Genomic DNA, 24442 nt, shown 5'->3' on the forward strand with positions numbered 1-24442 from the left:
CTTCCAAAGACAATATATTATTGTGTTTGCCAACAGCAAATATTTAATACTTATCAAAGTAAACCAATTATTTGACTCTTTTGGAAATAAAAAAAGCTGTGTGAAGGTATGCACAGCAGAATGATAATCACTGATGTTATTTTTCATGGCTTGGTATTCACGTACTAAATTAATTTCTAAAACTCATGCTTAGCATCAGAAAGAAGGTCATGGGTATTTATTTGATCATAAATTTGCTTATATAGTGATTTCTCTAGTTCTTTGCCCAGGAGACACAAATTAGCTATAGGCCAAAAGTTCTGGGGGAGGTGACATTTTGCTCTTTGAGTCCTCGGATGATTATCCCGCTGATTGTCTAGCAATTAGTGTAGGTGGATATGGGTATCAGCTGCTAACAAGGTATTTTGTGTAGCACAGTGTTTCATTCTCTTAGTTTTCATTTCAGTACTTTGAGATGTTGAGCAAGTCACTTAACCAGGAAGTACTTTGGGGTAATTGAGAATATGGACTAGGCTCATTAATGGTCTCCTGGACTGTATGACTTGTAACTACCTATTATTGTGTATTTGAACTTCATTGGTGCAATTCCATTTTTTAACAAGAGGTTAGAGAGGAATTATGCCTATGACTTGTATATTAAGTTCTCACTTTTGGTTATTGGTTAGACATGTAATATTGTCCTGCAGCACATTTATGATTTTCTGTTACTTTTTTCTGCACTTTCAGCCAAATTAATCTTTTTATATCCACCTCTGTCTCCCACAACTCAGCACACACACACCTCATGTCAGTTCTCTATGATTATTTTGCTCCTGTCGGTGATTACAGCAATCATTTATCTGTCAGACTGTCAAATTGGTAACATGCTTTCACAAGTCATAGTCATCAGATGTTCCCACACATTATAGTATGCTACGTTTTTATTTTTATGCTTACTTTTCCACAGTTATATTTTGTGACTGTATTCATTACCAGCCAATCGCAAACCCCATGTCAACAAGTGAAGCAAAAGAAGCCACATTCCCTAGTGAGGTCAGTGGATTGTCCTTGTGCTCAGAAGAGAAGGAACTGAGTGGAGCTAGACAGGACATTTCTGGCAATATGGGTTAGAGCTCTTTTACTGTGGCCCAAAATTGTTTTGGACAAGATAATCTGGATAGTTGTTTTTTCTTGCAAGTAAATGACTTTGTCAATGTTTGTAGAAATTCTGCATTATTTTTGATAGTAAGGCATTCTTGATATAGATTATTATTTTAAACTATCTTTCTTCCATTTTTTCTTGCCCTCTGTCTTTGCTTAATGAGTGTATGTATTCAGAGACTTAAGTAGAGTGGGGAGACAGCAGATGTATGGCACAAGGTATTAGGGAATATGATCAGTAGAAGCTGATACGTTGGTAGTGTAGTAGCGTTCGTTTTCGCAGTAGCATTTCAGAAACGACCGCTCATGCTGCTTCTGCAGTCAGGACTCAGGGGCTTCAGCACTTTGTGTGAGACATACGTTGGAGCAAGCTGATTACTTTTTTTTTTTTGATCCTCAAGTTTGAGATGACCTTTTTTGTCTTTTGCTCTGCAACTTAAAATTGAGGTGGGGTACCACATATGGGGACATTGCAGGATACCAGAACAACTACATACAGCTCTGTATGTCTTTTCTTAGTTACCCAAGAGCATTGCTATTCTCCAAGTTATTTGGCTATCTGTCTGTCTATGCAAAGGTTTTGTCAATTGTGATAAAAAGTCGGTTGCTAATATATTGCAATGTGCAGCTAATGTCAACATCTGCATAAAGTGTATTCCAGTCTATACTTCCCAGCAAATGGTGAAGTTCTGCATCTTTTTATTCTGGGATAAGTCATCCTACAGCTATTTTTGGTGAGAGTTTGATTCCTTTGACTGTCCAGTAGGTGATTATTAAGCAGCGGTCACTTGGAAAGTTAGGGTAGATAATATTTATGCAAGGATCAGGGATCTTGGTTATTAGTAGTTCAAGCAGTGAGCTATTTCCTGTAGATAGATTTGGTCTTGTTGCTTGGTTAGCTTGTTTATACAATCATGTTCCACTTAAGTATGTGATGATGTGAAGTATTGCCAGCTATGCCAGTAGAAGTAGGTCAGTAGATGTGTGACATATGCTTGCACAGCTAGCTGGAATTAAATAAAGAATTATATGTTATTTGAATATCAAACTGATTTGTACAGATGCTTGTGTTGCAAGGGGATTTGTAAAGCTGCTTGTGTTAAAAATGTATCAACAGTCTGTCCTGCTGGACAGAGAAAGAAATGTACGTGTATTATTGTAACTGTTGAAATGTATATATTGTAACAGAGGAAGAGATTAATCTCAATGCACCTGACTTTGAAAAATAGTAAAAAATTAAATGACTTAATTTAGGCCATAAAAATTGTATCTTACAGTTCTCAGTACAGCCAGAGACAAGACTATACTCGGAAGCTTTCTGTATTGTCTTTGGGGTGAACTAATTGCTTCTTTTGAAGAGTGGAGGTAGGAAATTGTTTTATGACTTCCAGGAACTGCAGCAGATGTTAGCAAGGCTCTCTGTGTGTCTATTATTGACACATATGTGCTAAATCCTGACAGTTTCTAGCAGTATGGGTGTGGGGGTTGCATGGGAACCAGTAGACAGATGACCAGATGTATGCAATGTCCTTCTGTAATCCATCACTAAAATAATATTTAATAATAGGCAAGACTGAAGTCTCATGGCACTTTTTAACCTGACAAAGAAGGATCACCCACCTACTTCATCTTGCCTTGTTCTAGTAAATAACCAGTGAATAATAATTCTTTACATCAGTAAGGAAAACATAGTCAGATTAGTTAAGTATTGTTTTTCTGTAACTGTGTGAACCTGTCCACCTATTTTATTTTTAATATTTCCTATGGTTCAAATTCTGGTGTTTATTGTAAATAGACATTTAGTATTTTCATGTTATTCTATTATTCATTATTAAATATATTTAAACGTTTCATGTGGCTGGTCCTTTACAGAATATTTTAAACTTTGAGAGGACTTATATCTATTTGGTGACACAGTGGCCACTCCTGGAAGCTTTATTGTATTGGCTAAACACTATCATTTATATTAATATTAATTTTACTCAGTATAATTGGGTACCCTTGTAAGAGACGTAGAGTAGCTGGCTTTGGGGTATCTCGTAGCAGTGTAATTACCTTACAGCCTGTGTGTGTGTGTGAAAATCAAATCTCAAAGTGTGTGTGTGTGTGTGTGTGTGTGTGTGTGTGTGTGTGTGTGTGTGTGTGTGTGTGTGTGTGTGTGTCAGCTACAAGGAGCAGGGACACAAAGCACAGGTTTCACCGAGAGGGTGCTGAAAGACTTGGCATAGACAGTGAGCTGAGGACTCAACCATACAGCTATGCCAGTGGGGAGTGTTACAGAGAGAGAGACAGCTACAGTAACCCATACCCCGGACTGAGTCTGTTCCCTGTGTGCTCTTAAGGGAACTTGTGCTTGATGCAAAGAGCTGGATCTGGAAATACTGGGTATATCCATTTTTGTTCCAAGTTAATGTCTCTTTCCAGTGTCAGTGGTGAGGATTCAGGCTCCTTGATTATTGGACCAGAGTGGGTATGTAAAATATTGGTGAGTAGTGTAGGAATATTAAATGAATTTCTGTAGCCAGTAAGCAGTTGTTACTAAAGGTGTGTCCTGTCAGTAGCCACAAGGTAATCATTCAGAGCTTCATTTCACAACAGTTTTATTTATTTTTTTGTCAGTTTAGATTAGTCAGAGAAAGCAGGCAAAGATGTCAGCAGAGGATTATGGCAAGCTGACAAAGAACAATTTGGCCAAGGTGTGCAAAGTCAAAGGACTGCTGCATGCCAACCTGACTAAAGAGGAAATTATTTCAACCTTATTCGTAGTTCAGACCAGCAACCATGAGGATAAATAGTCTGGTGTTGGGAATTTGCAGCCCGCAGAAATAGGACAATTCAACTTTTCCACAGAGGACTTAAAAACCCATGCGGAGTTAAACAGACTTGAACTGGTGACCAAATATTTGGAATTAGAATCAGCAGAGAGACTGAGGCTTTTGGAGGCTGAAGAAAATGAGAGACTGCAGTATCAACATAAGAGAAAGATGCTGGCTCTTCACCAGGGTCAGGAAAGTAATGAGGAAGGTAATAATCAATCCCTAGAAGCAATAAAGGTCAGTAAATTTCTTCCACAATTTACAGACAGTGTTAATTTTGATAGTATTATTCATATAGTTGAAAGAGTATGTAAACAGTATAATGTTGACCAAGGGCTCTGGGTACAGTTCCTGACCCCTTTACTCTATGGTAAAAATCTAGTTGCTGTTTCTAAATTGTCTGATATTGATGCTTTAAACTACAATAAAGAAATGTCTACTTGAATGTTTTAAGTGAACACCTGAAGCTTACAGAAAAAAAGTTTTGAGAGCATAGATATACGGCAGATGAAAGTGAGTGTGATTATATTACTGAGTTAAGCAATTATTTGCATAGGTGGGTGAGTGGGTGTCAGCTCAGCAGTTCTGAAGGGCTGGCAGAACCTTTGGTGAGGGAACAAGCCCTTAGCACTTTGCCTGAGGACATGAGAGTCTGGTTGGCAGACCAAGAATGCAACTCTGCAGATTGCTAGGGAAAAAGGGGATCTCTACTTAGCAAGCAGGGTATCACTGTACAATAATGGGATACCAGGTGCTGCAAATAGATATAAGGGAACCCATGCTGGGCAGCCTAAACCACCCCAACAGAGTCCACCAATAACAGGGGAAGCCACTAGTTCAAGTACACTGCCAAGATCAAGGGTTAAATGTTTTAACTGTAACCAGTGGGTCCATGTATCATATAGATGCCCATGGAGGCAAGGTGGGGAATAAAAGGTGGGGGCACCAGCAGGTGGGAATAACAGTATGTCAGTGGTAAGCTGTCTGGAGACAAAAGGTGTACCAGACTATCACCAGAGGTTATATCCTATCTTTGTGGATGGAAAACAGGCCACTGCTGAGAGAGACACAGCCTCTGACATAACCATTGTGAAGCCTGCAGTGATTAAATAGGAAGAGAACTTGCTTGGGCAGTCCACTCCAGTCAGAGTTTTAGGAGGGACCCCATTCCAAATGCCTTTGGTCAGCATTCACCTCGACTGGCAGGGTTTAAAAGGAAGCAAACAAGTAGGTGTGTTTGAATATATCCCTGCAGATGTCCTGATATGGAATAATTTTGATAATGCAGTACCTTGTGTGCATGCAGTTACACACAGTCAGGCCTAGAGACAGGCATGTGAGTCTGATAGCCTGGGGGAAGACCCAGACAGATCTCACAGCTGAAGCCAGGGCTGGTGAGGTGGCTATTTCAGGGAGGTAGCAGTGAGCCTGAAGGTGAGCCACAGCTGCTGGTAGGTACTGGTGTTCCCTTAGATAGGGTGACTGCAAGGGGAGAGGTGAGTGGTAGTACCCAGGCTGACAGTAAGGTCAGAGGATACCAGACTTCCTGTGGAAGGGGAGCTGGGAAGAGTTACAAAGACAGAGTTGAGACAGGCTTAGCTCTCAGACCCTACATTGAGAGGCTTGAAGGAGGTAGTTAGGGTGGTGCTTGATTTTCAAGGAAATGGGGAGTCTGCATACTAGAACAAAGGGTTATTGTATAGAGAGTGAACCCCCTGAGGGTGGGATAGAGGGTGAAGTAATAAAGCAGTTGGTAGTGCCTAGAGCCTACCATCTGGCACATCTAGCGAAAGCCCATGACATTTCTTTTGCAGGTCATATGGGCATAAAGCATACCAAGAGACATATTATGCAGAACTTTTACTGGCCTGGTATTGCAAGGGATGTAACAGGGTATTGCAGGACCTGTGAGCAGTGCCAAAAAGTAGGCAAGGCAGGAGACAAGGTCAAGGCTCCTTTGCTGCCTTTACCTGTGATTGAGGAGCCATTTCAGAGGGTAGCTATGGATAATATGGTGCCTCAGAGTACCCACAATTCCACAGGAAAGTAGTATATCCTGGTGGTAGTAGATTATGATACTAGATAGCATGAGGCAGTGGCTCTGTCCTCCATCGCGGCAGAGAAGGTGTCAAATGCTTTGTTAGAGATTTTCAGCTGGGTAGGCTTCCCAAAAGAAATACTGACTGACAAAGGTGCCAATTTCATGACAGACCTGCTGGCTTGTCTGTGGAAGCACTGCAGGGTGATGAACCTAAAAACCACCCCTTCCCATCACCAGACTAATGGTCTTGTGGAGAGGTTAAACTCTACACTAAAGACCATGCTACAGGCATTTCCAGACCAGTTTAAGAGAGAGTGGACAAATATTTGCCCCATCTGCTCTTTGCATACAGAGAGGTACCCCAGGAATCCACAGGTTTTCATCCTTTGTGTTGCTGTATGGGCATATGATGAGGAGGCCTTTAGATATGATTTGTGATGAGTGAAAAGGTGAGTATGAATCTTACAAGGAGTCTGTTATGACCTATGTCCTAAACCTCAGGACAAGGCTTAAGAAGATCATGGGCGTGGCCCAGGAGAACCTGGCAGGAGCCCAGCAACAGAAAAACATCTGGTATGATAGGAATGCTTGAGCCCGAGAGTATACTGTGAGACAGCAGATGATGGTACTCATTTCTGCCAGACACAATAAGCAGCAAGCAGCTTGGGAGGGGTCCTTCAATTTGATAAGGAAGGACAGTGATGTTAAATGCATGGTAGAACTTCTAGGCAAGAGGCAGGTGCACAAATTGCACCATGTTAACATGATGAAACAATACCATGATAGGGAGATCCTGGTGCTGAACATTTGCAGTAGTGGGCAGGAGGAGCCTGAGGGGGATCTGTGGCTACAGCGAGCCAACCAGTAAAATGCCAAGTTACTATGGTGGAGCCTAAGGCTGCAGGCATATGATATGACAGTGCAGCACCTTACTGGGGTCATCAATGTCAAGGCAGATGGAATCTCAAGACAGGGCATGGGTTAATGTATTCCCAAATAGGAACATTCCTCTCAAGCAACATTTTTCAAGGGTCACCTAAAAAACTAGCTTGAGTTTTCAAAGTGGGGAGAGATGTGATGATGTGAGGTATTGCCAGCTATGCCAGGAGAAGTAGAGCAGTGGATGTGCAACATATATCAGCACAGCTAGCTGGAATTTTTTAAACAATTGTATGTTATTTGAATATCAAACTTATTTGTACAGGTGCTTGTGTTGAAAATGGATTTGTAAAGCTGCTTGTGTTAAAAATGTATCAACAGTGTGTTTTGCGGTACAGAGGAAGAAATGTACATGTATTATTGCAACTGTTGAAATGTATATATTGTAACAGAGGGTGCTGGAAGAGAATAGGTTAATCTCAATCCACCTGACTTTGAAAAATAGTAAGCAATTAAATTACTTAATTTGGGCCATAACGATTGTATCTTGCAGTTCTCAATGCAGCAAGAGACAAAATTTCTGTATTAGGAAGCTTTCTGCATTGTCTTTGAGGTGAACTAATTGCTACTCTGGAAGGGTGGAGGTTTGAACTTTGTTTTATGACTTCCAGGATCTGCAGCAGATATTAGCAAGCCTCTGTGTGTGTGTGTGTGTGTGTGTGTGTGTGTGTGTGTGTGTGTGTGTGTGTGTGTGTATTATTGACACATATGTGCTAAATCCTGGCAGTTCTAGCAATGGGAGGGGGGGGTTTGCATGGGAACCAGAAGTCAGATGACCAGATGTATGAGATGTCCTTCTGTAATCCATCACTAAAATAATGTTTAATACTAAGTGAGAATGAAGTCTCATGGCACTCTGTTTTTGTAACCTAACAAAGAAGGATCTCTTACCTACTTCATCTTGCCCTGCTCTAGTAAGTAACCAGGGAACAATACTTCTTTAGATCAGTCAGAAAACTATAGTGAGATTATTTAATATTGCTTTTCCTGTAACTGTGTGAACCTGTCCACCTGTGTCATTTTTTAATATTTCCTGTGACTGAAACTCTTGTGTTTATTGTAAATAGATATTTAATATTTTCATGTTCTGTTATTATTTATTGCTAACTATATTTAAACTTTCCATTGTGGCTGGTCCTTTAGAGAATAAGTTAACCTTTGAGAAGACTTATATCTATTTGGTGACACTGTAGCCACTCCTGGAAGCTTTATTGCATTGTCCAAATACTATAATTTGTATTAATATTAATTTTACTCAGTATAATTGGGAACCCTTGTAAGACCCTTAGCGTAGCTGACTTTGGGGTGTATGGTGGCAGTGTAACTACCTTATAGTCTTACAGAAGGGGGCATAGCTAGTAAATCTGTGCCAGTCTTTCCTAGGTGTGTGTGTGTGTGTGTGTGTTTATGTATCAAACCTCCAAGTTTGTGTGTTTCAGCTACTTGGAGCAGGGACACAAATCACTGGTTTCACAGAGAAGTTACTGGAGGACTTGGCTTCAACACTCAACTGTGGACTCAACCCTACATCTGTGCCAGTGGGGAGTCTTATTGAGAAGGGAGACAGATAGACAAACCCAGACCCTGGACTGTGTTCCTTGTGTTCTCTTAAGAGAAAATGTGCTTGGTACAGAGAGCTGCATCTGAAAATACTGGGTGTATTCATTTTTGTTCCAAGTGAATGTCCCTCTCCAGTGTCAGTTGTGAAGATTCAGGCTGCTTGATTACTGACCCATAGTTGGGATGTCATTTTTTTTTTTTTTGCTTCCATATGTCATCCTATGGCTTTCCTACCCACATCCATACAGGGTCTGTTAGCTTTTCTATACCCCTTGTACTCACTTTGATATAGCTGGGGCCAGTTGTGAAACATAAGAATGCCTGGAAAAGGTGTCTTGACCACCTTCATTAGCCTTGGGAGTCTTAGTTCTTAGGCCTACTCCAGTGCTCCCTCCCCCAACTGAGGCCTTTGCGGGTATGTCTGAGGGGAAGACATGCAATGGGGGTATGCTGTGTATCACTCTGCCTCCATGGCAGCTCAGCCATGCCCACCACACTTTTCCCCTCCTTGGACAATGCCTCCCAACATGACATTCCCAGCTTCCACTAGGGATCACCATGAGGAATCCCCAAGTAACCACCACTCCCACCAGGATGGGCACTCATATCCCTCCCTGCTATTTCATCAGTCACCCTAGCTGCTAATCAAACCTAGGTTGGCTGGACCATAGTCATGACTTTATCCCTCTATGGCAGCAGAATGGCCCTGCCCTGCTTAAATGTTGATTTAACTGCTTTTATTTTAACATCTCCTGTGGGGTGCATTTTGCTTAATACTGTTAGGATACATGTTGTCTATTAGGTTAATAAATGTAGAAATAGTAGATGGTGGTAGTGTGTATTCTACTTCTATGTGAGTAATGCTATGGTTGCTTAGTGTCGCTGCAGCTATTAGTCAGTTTGGGGAGCTATCAGGTGTTGTATCCAATTTAACAAAAATGTTTGTGTCTTTTTTTAATAGGAATACTACTCCTACTCCAAGTCTGCTCCTTAGTCTGTTGTTAGGGCTAAAGTAAGCTTGGGGGCTCCCAGCTAATATCAGGTTGGAGGCCCATAGACACTTTCAGTCTAAGTATCACCCTGTCACTGCCATCCCTCCGAAGCAACCTTTTAGTTCATGCTGCAGAGTTTTAGGACTAATAGTCACAGACTAAAATGTCAGTACAATTCTCTAATATTATGACAGCACTGTGTACCATACTATGTTGACTTATTTCACAAAGGGAAAGAAGTTCAGTAGTCCATGGTTTCGGTTTAATGGAGCTTCTGTGAAGTCATGTCAGTGATTTCTGATTTGGAGAAGTGTAACTTCAGTAAGTAGAAGTAGACCCATATATATATATATATATATATATATATATATATATATATATATATATACTTACTTACCACAAATTGATAGACTTTTCTTTCAAAATCCCTAAACCAGCTATTGCAAATATCACAATATTCAAAGGCTTCAGATGTATAAACATATTAAAATTCAATGATGAATTCTGTTAACTTCAAATATAACAGTGCCACCCTCCACCAAATATAGACACAGATAGTAGGCTAGAAATTTTATGTTCACCTAGAAACTATATATTAACAAGTTCAATCCTTGCTGGTCCACACTCATAAAAAACAAAAAAAAACAATGCTTGTTTTCCCACCTTTGTGAGCTAGTATAGTCCAGTTTTCAGGTTAGTGCTGAATTCAGGGCTGTGTTAAAAGTTTCTGTGTTTGCCCATACCTTACTTGGATAGAAGGAAGTTTCTCTGTTCACTGTGAGAGAGGGAGCTTTGAGCAGCCTATCTGTCCCTGGAGGAGTGGTTTCAGCCCAGAAATTTGTAGTTTATTGGCCATTTTGGACTAATTTATCTCTCTTTCATTTCCCTGCTATAAAACCCACATTTACGAGGTTTTTACGCTAGTATACAGCTCAGCAAGCTACAGAGTTCAACAGCAGCAGAGAGACAAAAGAGAGACTTTGGAGTGATTAAGTATCATTTTTCTGCATTTTCTTGCTGCCGTTAGGTAATTCCTCCTAAAACACCGATTTTCTAGAGTTTCTGTGACTTAAAAAGCTTGTTTCAGAAACATATTGTACTTATTTTACTGTCTGCACTTTAATAAAGTCGTTTTTGTGTTTAAATTACCTGTTTAACTGTTGTAGGCTACACACTCAAGTGTGATAGCCATTTCTGTGCACTTAAAGTGTTTTTTGATTGTATCTGCTTTATTTTCTGAAAAAAAAAAACACAAAAAAAAAATATATGTACTTGTTTTCCCACCTTTCTAAGCTAGTATAGTCCAGTTTTCAGGTTAGTGCTGAATTCAGGGCTGTGTTACAAGTTTCTGTGTTTGCCCATACCTTACTTGGACAGAAGGAAGTTTCTCTGTTCACTGTGAGAGAGGGAGCTTTGAGCAGCCTATCTGTCCTTGGAGGAGTGGTTTCAGCCCAGAAATTAGAAGTTTATTGGCCATTTTGGGCTAATTTCTATCTCTTTCATTTCCCTGCTATAAAACCCACATTTCCGTGGTTTTGAATGCCGGGGAGTGCCGGTTAGCTAGGGTATAACTATGCCCGGTTCCACAAAGTCTACTCTTCAATTTTCCCTTGGAACTAGACAAATTTTCAGCTTAAGCACTCAACCCATTCACTTCTCATCCCAGCACATTCTCAAAACTCATAGCAAGCACTAATAAACCTTAGCACTAGACCTCCCTATACTGTAGAGAAGGACAATGTTCTCTATTCGACCTTACCAGCCAATCAGTAAAACAGTTCACTGTACCTATCCAGGCATGTCCAAAGGGCAGTTTCAGGTGTACTCTCCGGTCCAACTGGTGAATCTGGGCATTTTGAGGCAATGTTACAATTGCCTCATGTACACAGACAACCCTCTCCTCCTTCCACCAAACTCTAATACATGCGAGAGATGCAATTATACAGGCAAACTGGAGGCTAAGCTCTTTCAACCCAAAACTGGACCAGGCAGTCAAGACGAGAAGGGAATTACTTGCATCACACCACCAGTCTCACACAGACCAATGAAACCAGCACTGGAAAAAAACACACATAAATACATGGAAACATACTCAGAAGCACTAAATAAAAATCTGCAAAAGCAACAGAGACCTCCAAAGCAGACATCCAAGCAACCTCCACCCCCAACACAAACCATGAAACACATATTTCACAAAACCAGTGTGCCACGCAATCACAGCCCTTAAGGCAAAATAACATACCCATCACACTAGTAATAGGTGACTCTATAGTCACGCACACTGACATCCCACTCACTAGGCTGAACAAGGAGAAGGTTACTGTTAGCTGCCTGTCGGGTGCCAGGATCCGCCATATAACACAAGCACTCAGGTCACTCCAGAACAAGTACAAATATGACTGTCATTGTCCATGTTGGTGTGAATGACCTGAGCCATACTTCATTGGACTACATGAAAAGAGACATGGAGGTGCTCTCTGATCACGTAGCCCAGGCCGGTATGACCCTGACCCTGAGTAGCATCCTGCCCTCACCAAGAATGATACCACGGTATAGAGAAAAAAAAATTATCAATTTCAACAACTGGCTAAGCTTCTGGTGTCATTCAAAAGGGATCCAGTGTCTGTCAGCCTGGGATGACATGCTCGACAAGCCATGCTGCTTCGCTAGAGATGGTTTGTACTTGTCACCCTTAGGATTTCGAATGCTGGCCAAGGCTCTTGCCACCCCCATAGTGCTTTTTAGGCAAGGCTCAAAAGACAAACCCACCACCATAAATAGCACAAGTAACAAAAAAACGGAGGGTAATGCTACTCAATGCTAGAAGTCTAAACCTCAAAATGTACGCACTCGAGGCACTCCTCAGTATGGAGAAAATGGATATATGTGCAGGAACAGAAACCTCGTTTAAGGCTCCAGAGAGCACCCCAGCACTACCAGGCTACAACTCATACCATACATTTCGGCCACAAAACCCGGACCGAAATACAAAAGGCAGGGGTGTATCCATATTCATCAAGGATACCCACACCTCCAGGTTAGTGGCACAGCACAATGCTTCAGAGATCATCCACGTGCAACTAACAACGGGCAAAACTGCTATTCAAATTATAGCTTGCTACAGATCACACAACATGTCTCAGGACCCCCACTCCACATTCCTGGAAACACTGGGAAACATAAAGGTCCTACCAAACACCCTGATATTGGGTGATTTCAATTAGCCAAACATTAACTGGGAGAACTACTCAAGTACAAACTCCCTTGCCCAACATTTCCTAGAATTGACAAACTCAAACATCCTGGATCAACTGGTCAACACCCCCACCAGATGTGACAACAAATTGCACCTGGTCATCACCAACATAGGCAACCAGTGTTCCACACCGGAGGTCAACCCCTCACTGGTTAGATCTGACCATAAACTAAATTACTCTGGATATCCACATTCTGCTACCACCCCAGTCAAAGAAACCACCATGAAAAACTTTTCAAAAGCAAACTTCACGTTACTTAAGACCGAGGTGGAAAGTTTCAAAGCCCCCATGTTAAAGGATAATGCTGTCCAAGCTGCAAAATCCTTTACTAATGCACTCTACGGGCACCTACAAAAATGCATGGATTGTGCTATCCCAAACAAAACCAAGACTCACTCCTCCAAGAAAAGGAAACAAGTCTGGTGGACCCCTGCCATAAGCAAGCTATACAATAGAAGTAGGAAACTAGTACAGAAAAGAGTAAAATCCCAAGAAGGGAAGACATCCCTGATCAGTATCAGCAAGAAACTACATTCCCTCATAAAATCATCCAAGGCTAGCTTCAAAAGAAAAATTGCCAAGGACTCCAAAGATAACCACAAGGCATTCTTTAGCTATGTCAAGAATCTAAGTGGCAATTCTCAGATATGCTTGGAGTTAGTGCAGAATGGCACAAAATGCACTGAACTGACCGATATAGCCAACACCCTGGCAGACAGGTTCAGTGCAAACTTCACCCCCAAAAGGGCCCATAACAATACCAGATGAATGTAGTGTCCCTGAAATCACAGACACTCAGGTTAAAACAGCCCTCTCCAAAGCCAAAAACACAGCATCCAGGCTGCGTCCTACATGAGCTCAAAGATAAACTAACCCCTCAACTAAACACACTGTTTAAACTCAGCCTCTCCACAGGCTACATGCCCACAGATTGGGCACAGCAACGGTTTTTCCGCTGCACAAAGGGGGAGCCACAATGGACCCCGGGAACTATCGCCCTATAAGCCTGATTAGCTTGGTCTGCAAAGCTATGGAGCACATCATCATGGATCTCATTAACAGAGACATTGGGAACCTCCAAACACTGGACCCTACCCAGTTCGGCTTTGTTAAGGGCAGATCATGCCTCCTAAACCTGGTGGGCTTCTTTGAGACAGTTACCAAGGCTATAGATGAGGGAAAGGTGGTCCACACAGCCTACCTAGACCTTGCAAAGGCCTTCGACACCATTCCCCACTCAGGTATTATAGAAAAGCTCACCAGCCTGAACATAAACCCCTACGTTATGAGATGGGTTGCCAACTGGCTCACGAACAGAACCCACATGGTAAGAGTTGCAGGAGCTATGTCTGACTCTAAACCGGTTACAAGTGGTGTTCCCCAGGGCTCAGTCCTTGGACCCCTCCTGTTCAGTTTACACTTCTCAGAGGTACAGGCAAGCACAGGAGGACTATGGCTGACCAAGTTCACAGACGACTGCAAACTACGGGCTATAATTGACTCTCCAGCTGACACAGACATCCTCCAAAATGGTCTCTCTGAGACAGATACCTTGTGTCAAAACCATGGCCTCACGCTAAATGCCAAAAATTGCATAGTCATCCCCTTTGGAAAAAACAAAGTACCCACAAACTACTACATAGGTGGTAGCCCCTAAATATGGTAGATGTAATAAGGGATCTGGGGACCCAAGTAGATAGTAACCTCTCCTTTGATAATCACATTGCCAAAGTGGTTAGAAAATCCTTCTATGTGGCCCACCTAATCACAAAAGGGTTTCCATCAAGATTGAAAGAGATCATTGGGCCCCTCTACGCATCACTCATCAGACCCATCAAAGAGTACAATGCCCCATTTGGGATGTACCTTACAAGACACCTGCAACAACTGGAAAGACCACAGAAGTAACCAAGAGGATCACTGGCCTCAAGCAGATGTCCTATGCAGCTCGACTGAAGAAACTCCAGCTGTACTCGGTTGCATACCGCCTACTCAGAGGTGATGTGAATTGATGGACATGCTCCACCTAAAGAAAATCATATCCCCTCGAGCCACACACTCCAGGAATCTAAACCTCACCACAACAATAAATAGGATGTGCTGGAGGGATAGATTCCTGTCCCAGAGACTTCCCATGCTCTGGAACAAGATTCCAATCTACATTAAGCAGAGCTCCTCGCTAACCCTCTTCAAGAGAAACCTTGCCGAGTTGATGGGAAACAGAAAGGTTACCCGAGGGATCACTTCAATGGTTCTGCTGGACAGAGGCACAGGGAACTAATCTAAGGGGGTGACAAAAGCCAACACATTCCAGTTGGCTTATAAATGCTTTTGGGCAGATAGCCTAGTACCTACCTATGAACCTAAAAGAAAAAAAATCATTAGAATATATAGCAAAACTTAAGACCCACAAATCAAGCTGAACATCAAAAAGTTATCCAAGGTACTGAAAAACAACATTAGAAAGCTAAAGCTTCACATGAACTTAGGATTAAATTCTAAGGACTTAAAAAATCTGTCTGGAGTTATAGAGACTTGAACTGGAGGACAAACATTTGGACAAATCAAGGTGAACATCAAAATCCTAAGGATAATTACAAATCTTTATTTACTTATATCAGGATGTTGAGAAGTAACATCCAGCACTGCTCTGAACTCATCCAAAATGGCACCTCCATACCTACTCCAGACCAGTGGTTACTAAAAATATACCGGCAAACAAGTTCAGTGTTAACTTCACCCCAGAGACATCTATATCAAACTCACATATACCTAAGGAACTACAGTCCCCTATAATCACAAATAAATACTTGCAAAAAGTACTTTCTGAAACAAAAAAAAAAAAAATATATATATATATATCATCTGAGGGATCTGCTAACTTACTAGGCTGTCTGATAAACAGTACTAAACAAGTTCTGGATGTCCTGCTCCTACAGCTGCTTGACCTGAGATTATCCCCTGACTTTGCCCCAGAGGTTTGATGCACAGCAGTTGTCATGGTTCTTCATAAGGGTGGCCTCACCATGCACCCTGAGAAATCTAGACCCATCAGACTGACAAGCCTCATCTACAAGGTCATGGAATGGATCGTAACAGACCTGATAAACTATGCTATAAAGAAATCTTATAAGACTTGACCCCCAGCAGTTGGCCTTTGTTAAGCGTAAATACTGCTTAATGAATCTAGTAATTTTGTTTTTTGTGAGAGTAACACAAGCCAAGGACAGTGGTAATGCTGTCCATGCTGTATTCCTAAACTTTACCAAAGTTGATGATACTATAACTCATGCTAACATTATCAACTAGCTAAATGCACTCTGACTAGACCCCTTTGTAGCTCGATGGATAACTAATTGGATTAGGGGATGAATCCACACTGTAAGGGTATCAGAAGCATCCTTAGACAACATGAACCTAACCAGTGGGGTACCACAGGGTTCCATGTTAGGGCAATTGTTATTTGGCATATACTTCTCTGATCTCCAAATCAAAAATCAGGAGCTCTGGTTAACCAGGTTTGGCAGTGATTATAAACTGGGTGTTATGCTTGAATCCCCTTCTGATATACAGAAGCTAAAAACTGAATTTGCAAGTTACTACCTGGTGCACTGACAATGGACTAAAACTAAATGCTAAAAATGCAATATTGTTTGCATTTGGCAAACAAACTCTCCACCCATAGTATAGTATAGAAAACGCCACACTCCTAAATGAATATGTTGTGAGAGATGCTGGAACTTGTGTAGATAAATCCCACTCCTTTGACCATTATGTTGTAAGTGTGGTTAAGAAATCTTTGTCTGGTGCAGTTTATTTATTTTATTTATTTGACATTTGTTTATTAGGATAGTCTGACTGGGTTGTAGAACCTGTTTTCAGTGGAAGCCTGGGGAGAAAAGCTCCACATACAGACATATCTGAAACTCGTAAACAAATTTACATTTTTACATAATTTAAATGTACAACACACAACATGGTCAAAAACATCTTTACAATGTACAGCTACATAATACCTTAAAAACTTACATGTGGTTAACATAATAGTTTTTAGTACAATAGTTTTTGTGGAGGATTTGTGGAGCAGTTGATCATAAAGAACATTTTCTCTAGGTCCAAAGAAGTCCTAACCTCTCTATATTCTGCACTGATCAGGCCATCATAGAATACAATGTCTCCTTAGGGATATTTCTTACTAAATATATCAAGTAGTTAGAGAAACACTAAAAAGTCCTGACAAAAGATCATGGAATTAAAACACCTGAGCTATCAGGAAAGGCTGAAGGCCTTGTCTCTGTATTCTTGTGGTTCTGTATTCAAAGTCTTACAGACTATTTAAAGGTGATCTGTGCCTTGCCTTCTGGTTCATTAGGGATCCTACATTCCAACACCTCTTAGACACTAGAACCAGAGATCTGAACAAGGTTCATCAAATAAACAAATAATAGTAGAGAGATGGATTCATCAAGAGGTGGCTACCCTTTCTCTGCTACTGGCAAGGTTCTTGACACCCCTATAGTGCCTTTTGTAGGCAATGTCACAAGAACAAAATTCCCGACATAAAATCATGCTCTAAAAACAACCTCAAGGTTATGCTGCTAAATGCTAGGAGTCTAAACCTGAAACTGCTCTAACTGGAAGCTGTCCTTACCTTGGAAGATGCTGACATTTATGCAGTCATAGAGACATGGTTTAAGGCTGCAGAGAGCACCCCAGCCATATGGGGTTACATTTCCTTCAGACCACAAACTGAAGGTGCGAGAACTAAATGAGGTGGTGTATCATTATTCATTAAAGATAAATACATGTCTAGATTGGTTACACAGCACAAATCCCTGGAATTACTTCAGGTGCAATTGACAGTTGGTAAGTCCCCTCTTCATGTCATTGCCAGCTATAGGACTCCATTCATGAAATAGGACATCCACTCAGCCTACTTGGATCTACTTGAGTCAATCAAGATACAACCAAACACCCTGTTTTTGGGTGACTTTAATTACTTGTCCATTGACTGGGTAAATTATACATGTTCTAACTCACTTGCCCAAAGGTTCCTGGATTTCATTAATTCCAATGTCCTGGATCAGTTGATTAATTCTGTCACAAGGGACTTAAATATCCTGGATTGGGGGGGGGGGGTGTTGCACCATCCCCAGTGAACTGCCCTTCCTGGTGAGATCTGACCACTGATCAATCTCGTTAGAAGTAACTGTAACACCAGTAACCACCATCTTAGCAGCAACTAGACTAAAAAACTTCTTCAAGGTTAATTACAACCTCTTACAAGACAGTATAAATAGCTTTGCAGCCCCTCCCCCCACAGATGGAATGGACACCTATGTTAGGTTATACACCAATGTTTTATACGAACATCTGTACAATTGTATTGACTCAGCTCTACCTGATAGTACCAAAGTAAGATCTTCAATAAAGAACAAACTTGCTGGGTAGATATCTGCCATTAACAGACTATACAATTAGGCAAAGAAATTGCTGTCCAACAGTAGGAAGGAATGGACTCAAAACTGGAAACACTTCCTCCCCAACTTAAACAAGCAAATAATGCTCTTTGTGAAGTCCTCCAAAGCTAACTATGAATCAAAATTAGCTTCCACAAATAACCATAAGGTATTCCTTAGTTACATCTGTAACCTCAAAGGAATGTCCCAGATTTGAGCTGAACTTGTAGTTCATGGTACTGCATATACATAACCTGTGGATATAGAAAACCTGCTGGCTGACAGGTCTGGGGAAACTTTACTCCCTCTGTCCCTGCCACACATACTCCAAAGCATCCCCAACACCTGCCCACCACCTAGTATTTTAATTAGCAGGTCTTAAACTTCCTGTCCAATGCCAAAAATGCTGCCTCTATGGACCAGATAACATCCCAGGCTGTGTTCTACATGGGTTAAAACAGGAATTATCAAAACCACTGGGTACTCTTTTCAATCACAGCCAAAGCAGTGTCTTCTTCCCAGATAAATAGAAAACAGCTACCATCATCCCTTTGCACAAAGGGGTTGCATCCACTGACCCCAGGAACTAAAGACCCATTAGCTTGACCAACCTTGTCTGTAAGACCATGGATTGAATCATCATGGACCTTATCAACAAAGATATAGGAAATCTTCAAATGCTTGATCCCACCCAGTATAGATTTATCAAGGGGAGATCATGCCTGTAAAACTTGGTGGATTTCTTTGAAACAGTTATCAAAGCCCGGGACAAGGGTAAATCTGTGCATATGGCCTACCTAGACTTAGACAAGGCCTTTGATACAACCCCCCACTCAGGCATCGATAAACTCACCTAGTCGAGTCTCAACCCATATATTGCCAGGTGGATTGCAAAGTGGCTTACTGATAAAACTCATGCAGTCAAAATAGGGGATTCCATCTCTTCCAACAGACCTGTAACCAGTAGTGTTCCACAGGGATTGGTTTTGGGACCTCTACTGTTCAGAATCTACTTCTCTGAAGTCTAGGCAAAACCTAAAGGTCTGTGACTGACATAGTTTGCTGAAGACTGCAATCTGGGAGTAGTCATTGCGGCCCCTAAAGATGTCAAAATCCTGTAAGAGGGATTGCACAGACTAATGATTGGTGCCAAAGTCATGGTCGTAAATTGAAAAAATGCATTATCACCCCCTTCAGCAAAGATGATGTTCCTGCAAACTACTACATCAATAGCAATACTGTAAGCACCCATTCAGTGGTGAGAGACCTGGGAAGGCAGGTTGACAGCAACCTTACCTTTGATCACCATGTCTCCACTGTGGTAAGAAGGGCTTTTTATATTGCTCATCTCATAAATAAGTGGATTGCCTCCAGAAAAAAAGAAGTCAGAACCCCCCCCCCCCGTACTCTTCCCTCATCAGGCCAATAATAGAATATAATATTCCCTTTGGTATGTACCTTTCCAAGCACCTGCAGCAACTGGAGAGACCACAAAGTTCCTTGCAAAGAAAATTTGTGGTCTCCAGTATCTGTCATATGTGGACAGACTGAAATCACTGCCACTTTACTCTGTGTCATACAGACCACTGAGAGACGACCTGTGCCTTGAATAAAAGGTAATCTCTGACCCATCTTTAATGGGAATGCTGCACATTTGCAAGTCAAATGGCACACTGGTCACTCACTCTAAATACCTTAACCTGGTGTGCAACATCAACATAACCTGCTGGAGAGGCAGATTTGTCTCACAGAGGTTGCCTTGTCTTTGGAACAGGCTTCCAAATCATGTTAAACAGAGCCCCTCCTTGACCCTATTTAAGCACACTTTGGATGACTGGATGGGTAATTAGAAATTCATCATGGGGGTTCCACCTGTGTTCATCTTGGAGAGGGGCACTAAGTGCTGATTTTAGTCTCTGCTTTAAACAGACACTCTTGGGAACAAGGTTTGAACTTGGCTAGGCTTGTAAGGGCCCTAGGGTCATTATCCTAGTAACCTCCTTTGATCCTATAAACGTCCGATCAAATAATGTGACACACTATTTTCATTTAAGAAGGAATTAGACAATTGGATGGATACTCATAAATGCATCACTGGTATGAATAGCCTAGTGCTCCTTGGCTAAGGAGGTAAAATTTAAGGGTGGGTACCTGCAAGATGGAAATGGCCACATGGCCCTGCTGACTTGTGCATGCTGTGATTGTATACAATGAACTACCAAAGTTTGGGATCTTATTCTCAGCATCTGCTATATCAGTTTATTTTATATCTTTTGAATATGCATTTTGAATACTTTTGTTGTTTATATTCATCAGTCCTTTGTCCCAGTCCATTTCTGAGAACTGAAACAGTTGATCCTATCTTGCAACAACATCAGTATAATTCTTAGCTTCATGTCTGATAGTTGTATGTTGCTTATTGTATCGACTTTCTGTACTATTTTCTATAGACGTCTAGATGTTCTTTATGATAATTTTTGGTTGTAAACCTTAGACTGAGGTTAAAAATGGTCTGTGTGAAACAATGTTGTACCCCAATCAACAAATAAATTCACAAATGCATAAATAAAGCAAACCACATGGCCTTTTAAAAAAAAATGCCTTTCTTACGGTGATAGGCTTAAAAATATGGATACACAGTCACTACAGATGAGACTGTTTTTCCATTATTGAGACTGTTTTTACTTTATTCTTCTATGTAGGACATTGTATTGACATCTTTTGAGGAGGGTCCAAGCTACAGATGAGACTGTTTTTCCATTATTGAGACTGTTTTTACTTTATTCTTCTATGTAGGACATTGTATTGACATCTTTTGAGGAGGGTCCAAGGCTTATTAAATGAAAACTTTCAAAAAGTACCAAACATTATTGAAAATAGACTTGGGAATTGTTTGAAGAGTCACAAAGCATAACAACTATCTCAATCAGTTATTAATGAAATAACCTTGCTTCCTGGAAATGTGAGTTAAGGCACTGCAATAAAGAGAGCACAGCTACAGGTGGATGACATCGGAAGGAAGATGTACGTACATTGATTACTGCTGCAAAGGTGGAAGGAATAAGGCATTTTTACTTCTGGCCTGACCACCACTGATCTGACAGTTAGCTGCTCAGAAAAGTTTAAAGATTAAAATCACCTTACAGACTACTGAGGGATGTCCCAGCAGTGTAGTGACCGCATTCATAAACAGGCACAACATGTATAATTCACAAGACTCACAGAAATACTGGCCATCATTCCTACTGAACAGTGTTAATAAAACTATACCAGATAAAGTATTAACTCTGTGTTTAGTAAATGCTGTCTAGACATCAGTATAATGCAGCTGACAAACACTAGAATGAGACACAGCTTATCCTCATTCATAATCACTTCCAGTAACTTAACTCCCAGCATTGTTGTTTGATGGTTTCTTACACTGATTCTCTTTACTTTCTACACAGATTGTACCATGATATTACTCAAGTCATGTACTTACAGCCTGATTATTCATATTCACACAGAAGATCAAAAATGGCTTATTAAAATGGTTAATTCAAAAATAAAATAATTATAATCCCTTAAATAATCACACGAGATAGCAACTTTGTACTTTAAGGGCTCAAGCCCATCTTAAATTGTAATGAATGCTATGTTGTCCTTCCTCTGGACCAGTAATCAAGGAGCCTCAATACTCACCACTGACACTGGTGAGGGACGTTCACCTGGAACAAAAATAGATACACAGTGTTTCTAGATGCACTTCTCTACATCAAGCATAATTTCCCTTTAAAGTACACAGAGAGCACACTCAGTCCTGGGGCTGGGTTTCCCTTTCTTTTTCTTTCTCTCTCTTTCTCTCTCCAACTCCAAATAAGATTCCACACCGACTACAGATGTAGAGTTGAGTACTAAGTTTAGATTCCAAGCCAAGTCTTTCACTACCCTGTCTGTGAAACCAGTGCTGTCTGTCCCTGCTCCAAGTAGCTGACACACACACTCTTTGAGATTTGATTTTCATACACACACACACACACACACTCCTGAGAAAGGCTGGCACAGATTTACCAGCAATGCTCCCTCTGCTCAAACTGCCACCAGAATACTCCAAAGCCAGCTACTCCAAGGCTCTTATTAGGGTACCCAATTATACTGAGTAAAATTACTACTAATACAAATGATAGTGTTTGACCAATGCAGCAAGGCTTTCTGTCACCAAACAAATATATGTACTCTCAAAGGTTAATATATTCTCTAAAAGACAATCCATAATGAAAAGTTTAATATATTTAATAATAAATAATAAAAAACATGAAAATACTAACTATCTATTTACTACAAACACCAGAGTTTCATTCACAGGAAATATTAAAAATAGCACAGATGGAAAGATTTCCACAGATACAGAAAAACAGTACTTAATTAATCTCACTACATTTTCCTTAATAACCTAAAAAAATACTGTTTCCTACTTACTTAATAAAGCAAGGTAAGATGATGTGGATGAGTGGTCTTGTCAGGTCCAATACAGAGTGCCCTGAGACTTCTGTCTCACCTAGTATTAAAACATCATTTCAGTGTTGGATTACAGAATGACATCACATATATCTGGTCACCTTACTTCTGGCTACCACACTACCCCCTTGACTAGAAACAGAACCAGAATATGTCATATGTCATATGTGTTATAATACACACACATAGAGGTTTGCTAAGATGTGTTATAGCATCTGTAAGCTATAAAATCATTTCAAAAACTTCCACTCTTCCAGACTAGCAATTATTTTACCCCTAAGGACAATACAGAAGGATTCTTAGTCTTGTTTTTTTACAAACATTTTGTCTCTGGCTCCAATCAAAACTGTAAGATGCAATCTTTATTGCCTAAACCAGGTAATTTAATTTCAGACTATTTTTCAAAGTTAGCTGTACTGAGATTAACCATTTTTTTTTTAGTATCTTCTGTTACAATATATTCATTTCAAGAGTTACAATCCAGTCTGACATACAGTTTTACTTCTTTTCTGTCCAGCAGGATCCACTGTTGGTACATTTTTAACATCAGCAGCTTTCCAAAAAATTTTCAACACAATCATCTTTGCAAATCAGTTTGACATACAAATGGCATATAAGTCTTTACAAAACTCCAGCTAACTATGGTGAAATTTGTTACATGTCTGCTGCCTTACTTCTCTTGGCATAGCTGGCAATACCTCACATCGTCACAAATGCAGCCAACTTTGATGAAAATGGTAATGCTTCACTAAAATTAATTTTATGCAGACCTTGACATCAAATCATCAGATCTCAGTTTGGTCTCAGTGTCAGACTACTTGAGAATGACTTTTATTTTTGGAAAAAAAAGTATGAGTAAGCAAACTACCTAACTATGTAAACATAAATATTCAAATTCATTGCATTCCTACAAATGCATACACACACACACACACACACACACACACACACACACACACAAACACTCCTGAGAAAGGCTGGCACAGATTTACCAGCAATGCCCCCTCTGCTCAGATTATAAGGTAGATACTGCCACCAGAATACTCCGAAGCCAGCTGCTCCAATGATCTTATTAGGGTACCCAATTATACTGCGTAAAATTAATACTAATGCAACTGATAGTGTTTGACCAAAGCAGCAATGCTCTCAGGAGCGGCCACAGTATCATGAAACAAATATAGGTACTCTCAAAAAATAAAACATTCTCTGAAAGACAAGCCACAATAACAAGTTTAATATATTTAATAATAAATAATAAAAGAACGTGAAAATACTAAATATCTATTTACAATAAATACCAGAGTTTTAATCACAGGAAATATTAAACACAACACAGATGGAAAGATTTCCACAGATACAGAACATCAGTATTAAATTAATCTCACTATATTTTTCTGTCTAACCTAAAGAATTTCTGTTTTCTTCTTACTTAATAAAGCAAGGTAAGATGAAGTGGATGAGTAGTCTTATCAGGTCCAATACAGAGTGCCCAGAGACTTCTGTCTCACCTAGTATTATAGGTTCATAGGTGGGTACTAGGCTATCTGCCCAAGGGCCTATGTAAGTCTAGCCAACAAGATTCCCTGGCTTACGCCACCCAAGAAAGTTATTTTCCTGTGCTACTGTCGAGCAGAGACACAGAAGTGATTCCCAGGGTGTATTTCCTATTTTCCATCCACTCATCAAGATTTTTCTTGAAGAGTGCCTAATGAAGAACTTTGCTTGATATAGATGCGTAGCC

The sequence above is a fragment of the Protopterus annectens genome, chromosome 6.part0 (assembly GCF_019279795.1).
Source record: "Protopterus annectens isolate FY-2018-M chromosome 6.part0, PAN1.0, whole genome shotgun sequence".
In the NCBI taxonomy this organism is placed as follows: domain Eukaryota; kingdom Metazoa; phylum Chordata; order Ceratodontiformes; family Protopteridae; genus Protopterus; species Protopterus annectens.